Here is a 6,000-nt window from a genome sequence, read left to right as displayed (position 1 = left end):
TGTTTCTGCATGCGTCTGCAAAGTATGGCAGGACTTTGTGTTTCAGTTGTGCTCCACCCCGACGCACTGAGCAGCGGTGCAGTGGAGCAGCTATCAAACCAATCTGATTATCTACAGCTAAAGCACATTATTAAACATCCTGCTTTTGATTTGCATCCTTGGAAAAAAGACAATGCTCAATTTTGTTTCTCAAACATGTCTATGATAGTCTATGATTACTATATTCTGTCTCGAGCAACACCTAGATATGAGTCAGCATATCAAAAACGCAAAAATCCCTTTAATATTCTTATAAAAAGCGAGTTTCTGGAATCATTTGTTTTGGAAAAGGTCTGCAAGGGAAAATCTGCCGGTGCCCAAAGAGGAAAACATTTGAAATTTGGCCCCCATGCTCTGTGAGTCAGACAATGTGCTTTGTACCAGTGAGCACGGAGAGCAACAAGATTACGTAACACAGAAATTATTTCCAGACTACATCTTAATTTCATTGAGTCTTCCGTGCATTTTTGAGGGGAGCTGGGTGGTTAAATCATACCCTAACACCAGAAAGTGCATGCAAAGCTGTGCTGTGGCTTTCACATTCAGTTCCTGCTCACCTCCACTTTGAACAGACGTCAGTTAACATCTCATAAAATATATTACAGCGCTGATCGTCACTGGTACAAACCCACCGAATAACGACAAAGGTGTGGGCCAGTTTGAATTATATATATAAAAAAAGTGTCTGGAAAAAAGACTGGGTAATGCTAGGTGCTGCTTGAGACAGAATAATTTGTGGTTTTCTTTGATTTTCTCTTCTTTTGACCAATATCTCTTTAAAAATAGAAATTCTGCAACTCCATTGTAAATATATATTATATAATATAAGTTGAAAACATGTTTTTGTATTTGCACAGTGTTTATCATTACTGTAAATACTTCAATAAATGCTGATAATGTATATTACCATAAATGAACGTGACAAAAATTTTCCTTGTGTTGCTTGTGTTGTGTTACATTGGGTTCCCTGATAGCAGAAACTCATCGTCATAATCTTGTTCTTTTCAACTTTGTGGCCTTTTTAGAAAGGAAGGTTTTTTGTACTAAGTTCTTTTTTTCCCCTTTTCAAAATGTTAAGATATAGCGGTGGTATACTCGCATCCCAGACTTTGGAACAAAACTTATAACTTTGCCTTGGGTGAAATAAAACAGAGTGTCCAAGGAGAGCCTTTTCAGCTGGTTCCTATTTGGAAGTGGAACTTTTTTTATTTTTTTGTTTGCTCCAACATTCATGTGAAACAGTAAACACACAGCCTCGTCATGAAGCCTGAATGGGAACCCAGTTGCATTATTAGGTTACCCTCAGCAAATTTCTGCACAGATGCGCAGCAGGGGAGATTCGCAACAGATCTGCAGTGGTGATACAGTGAACTGGAGATAGCCTGAAGACAATGAAACTGAAAAAGCACACACACATACAGGCCGCAGGGCTTTGTGTTTAGTGGGACTGTCCCGGAAAAAAAGGGTTAAAGTTCTATTTTCAGCACCAGCCACGTATCCTGCTGAAATGTGTCTCAGTAAAAACCCTGAACCTCTCACTGTAAATCACTCAGGATAAAAGCATCAGCTAAACTGAGTCAGTGTGAACATAAATTGCATTATTTATTGGATCACTTTTGAGATTGATTTATACATTGAAATAAATTTTTATGTAGCTTTTTGAAGCTGTTATAAGTCAAAGCACAGGTCAAGACAGACTTTTATAGATGCCACATAATAGATAACTCATGTTTAGCTGCCATAGAGTTTCATTCTTTGTGTAAAAACATTAACAGTCCCTGCTAATGACTTCAGGCCTCATGCAAAGAAAGACAGAGGCTTGGTGGCAATAACTCAGGCAGGATCATACGATGAGCCAGACTTCAAGGTGACAGCGAGCAGATGACAACACTAATAATACTGTACGTGGCAGTGTCTTAACCCTTTCAACTCCTGATCCGACTCTGAGAAATTAAGTCTTCTGAAACCAGATCCATGAAAATACATCAGTGGTTCACCGGGCTGCTTTACATACGCAGCAGATTATATGTGGAAAAAATACAAGAAAATGTTTCCAGGGTTCACACGCTTTGATTTTTGATTAGCTTTGACTTTCTGCTGAAACCATTCTATGAAGTCCATCTGGCAAACTCTGTGCACAAGTCTCTCAAAAGGTAGACAATCATACAATTTTAGATTTTTTCCAATCCAAACTGAAACTGCCGTTGGTGTGGCCAGCTATGTGGATAGAGTTTACTCACAGGGGTAAAATAAGCTTTATTTCTCCTTTCTTTGTCAGACTTAGCATTTACTTGCTTTGCTTTAGCCAGGTTTCCATGATGTTTTTTTTTTTTTTTTTTTTAACTTTTAGAAAACTACGATTTTCCATTGCTTTTCCAGGGCTTTGAATTTTTTCAAATGTTCTTAATTTTCCAGGTTTTTCATGGTGTGTATGACCCCTGTGTTTACCAGAATCAAACAAAGTATATACAAAAGTAACTAAATTCAAGTATTGAAGTTATATGTGTGTCTTCTCAGACACTGGTGCAATCAATTAACCGGTTTCAGTCTTTTTTCTGGGAGAGGGCGGGTTACAGCATCAGAAAACACCACTGGATTCCAGTATATGAAGAGGGAATTGCCATTCAAATCAACAGACAGGAATGGCTGTGACCAATATTGTCACATTACCACAGAAATATATGAAGGAGTTTACCAACAGTCACTACTCTTCATCCTGTTTCCACAGCCAACACTTTCAAGGCAGTGAATTTCCTTCGTCTTTGTGTTTTAGTGCTGCCATCCAGAGGCTAGAATAAAAAAGTACAGACTGCTGAGTTTCAGCCTTCAGACTCATGTTCGGCTGTGCTGTTTATCTGCTGGGCCTCCGTGTGGCTTCCCCTGACAAGTCAGTGAATAAGTTGCAAAGATCAACACAGTTTCCTGTTCAGGACAGCTACACAGAAAATAACTCGGCTGTTCGGCTGTGGCACTTGAGTGAGTCATATCCTCTGCCGCACTGCGTACTAGACATGAAGCTATGAATGAAAGCTGCACTTCTCGGAACATAAACACAAGGCGAGAATGAAATGATAAAGTGACATGCCATGTTTGCCAGTTGGAATGATAATAAAAAGTGAAACTGGTGACAGTGCAAAAGCATACAAGTAAAAATAAAACGTGAGGAGAAACTGCCAGTTTTGTATTTATAACCAATCACATCACAGCTTGTTTTGTTTTTGTTTTTTTTTTATCTTATGTCTTATACCAGGACCGACTCCACATGCTGTTTCATTAGAAATTCCTTTGACATACACTCATTAAAAGATCCGGGAATGAACAGGTAATGATTCATTTTCTACAAGCTTTATTTATTTCCTCTATAGAGGCTGTAGCTGCTGCTTCACAGACGCACGCTTGAAATGAAATTGACCCAAAAATGCAGCATCTTCTGATAGGGGGTCAGGGTGGGAGACGGAGTTATGTTGTCTTCCAAAGTTTGCAATTTTGTGTAAACTCTGTCCCCTTATACTTTCTGCTTATCAAAATATTATCAAGGACCATACTAGCAATTTTGCACATTTAATCTACAAAATGTGTATAATCTAAGTTTCTGCTAATCTTTTCCCAAACCAGTTGTATTTTAGAGCTCCAATATCATTTCTCCTCCTTTTTATCCAGCCATTGGTTTCCATTCATCCCACGACGATATGAAGCTGAACTTTCACAGACTTAAAACTTTATTAACAATAGCTTTCCATCCATGACCGAAATAAAGTCATCCACATCAGTTCTCTTAAAGGCAGCGGCACTGTTTTGTTTTGATGACTTGAAATTGGGTGCAGTGAAACAGTCTCTTCACAAGAAAATAGTCCCCTGCGAAATGATGGCTCTTCATGACAAATGATTAGTTCAGTGGTTTTTGACTGGTGACAGCTTTATTAGCTACAGAAACAAAATATTATAAGGTGGGTGTTTCGACCAAAAAGTCACATTCAAAAATCAGGGGATTTTCATTACATGTTGTGAAATCTTTTGTAACTCCGCATGATTTGCAAGATATTTTTCTGCAATGTAAAATTTTGGGAAACTGTAGTAAATGGGCCAAACACTCAAAATCAATGGGATGATTATGATTACAAAGATTACAGTGAGTAATCGTCCCCAAATATTCCCATCATTTCTTATAATAAATCTATCCAACTGACAACCAGACTAATGTTAACTAAGCAACTATCACAGATAAAGCTGAACTTTTAATAATGAATTTAGCTGACTTGGCATTATGTCTTTGCTTCAGCAGGTCTGATACTGTTTAATCTTGGAGGGAGGTTTCAGTCTTTGTGCAGTCCAGTTTTAGTTCACTGAGGTGGTGACCCTGGCCTGGCTCGGTGACTCACTGCTTCCTGCATGGCCGTGCATTACCTGCACCCCTTCCCCAGTCGTCACCCCGTCTATATTCCTATTGTCTTTTTTCCGTTGCTCTCTGCTGTCTTTAATGCTGTGCTTTTCCCATTTCCCCTAGATTCTTTTTTAAGATTACATTCTGGCTATTTCTGCTTTGTTAGACAGCCGCGGTGGCGTGAGACAGGAAAGACAGAGAAGAGAGAAAGGATGACATGCAGCAAAGGGTCTGCAGCTTAGCCTTAGTTTTATGTGGTATGTGTTCTACATGGTGAGTCACTGGGGCGCCCCACCATTTCCCCTGCATGCCTGAGTTTCCTGTGTGAGTGAGTGGGCCTGGGAGTCATTTGTTCGGGTCCACCCCTTCCCAGGTGGGTCCCTTCCCTCTTGGCCTGGCTTTGGCTCAGAGGCTGATCATCATCTCTCTGCTGCCGCTGTGTCATCAGCCTGCGCCGCGGCCTGCTGCTGTGCTCCTCCTGCTGCTTTTTTTTGATTCATACTTTGTCTGTTAGTTTGATCTTTATTCTTGTTCTGCCATGTCTGCCAAAATCTGTTTTTTGATTAGGTTCATTTTGATTTGGCTGGCTCCCATGCTTGCTCCTGACATGTTACATATTCTTGCTTCATCCACAGATGCCTGATTCCCTAAGGAGTGTTAAAATTCCTCCCCAACCTACCTCCACAGAGCACGCTCGGGCTTCCCCGCCTTGCTGCTCCATCTCATCTCCTTAATCATAATACTTCAGCATTTTCCTTGCTCGAGCCTCATCTACTACATCTCCCCATGGCACTGTGAAAAACAAAAATGCACATCACTGTGACTCTGACCAGAACACAAGGTCTTGAATCATGAACTGTTTCCTTTAAAAGTTCTGCCAAAATGTCTTTCTTCCTTTCTTGTTTCACTGTCAAACTTCATCTTAATACGCTGTTTCTAATTCCCTCTTCTAACAGGCATTTATCCCAAACTGTTGAGTCTTTATTTCTGTGGCAGTAAGCATCTAAGCTGTTGGTATATGGTTATCCAGGTGTATGTTCCCTGAGACAAACATGTGTTACAGCCTGACAGTAAGAGTCAAAGTGTTGCTATGCCTGAAAATATCACCTACCCACTGATGAAGACTTGTATGTATCACCTGTGATGAATCTATGATGAATGATGGTTTTGGTTTGTGTTTATTTTCTTCATGTTGTTGAATGCAAAAGAAAGAAAGAAAGTGCACAAAGGAATCCTTCACTAGTAACCTCCATCTATAACTTTTTTTTCCCCACTCAAATGCACAAATTTAACAACTGAATCACCAAACAAGTATGCATTATAGCTTGAAAAGGGAATGTTTGATCACTGGGTCCTGAGGAGGCAAAGAAAATAGAAGTTTGCTTCATTTATCAAAATATTACGTGGCCGGCCTTGTGGAGTTCAGAGAAATCAGAAAACACCAGATCATAGCCTTGGATGGTGTGGAGCGTTGTTTTCTTTCACAACAGGCCCTATAAGGACATTTCTGTGGCCACGCTGCATGTGTCTCAGTCTCCCATAACCATGACACAACCTTCAAACTTTACATGGAGCTCCCT

This window comes from Myripristis murdjan, chromosome 24 (genome assembly GCF_902150065.1).
Source record: "Myripristis murdjan chromosome 24, fMyrMur1.1, whole genome shotgun sequence".
Lineage (NCBI taxonomy): Eukaryota > Metazoa > Chordata > Actinopteri > Holocentriformes > Holocentridae > Myripristis > Myripristis murdjan.
This window is presented reverse-complemented; position numbering follows the sequence as displayed.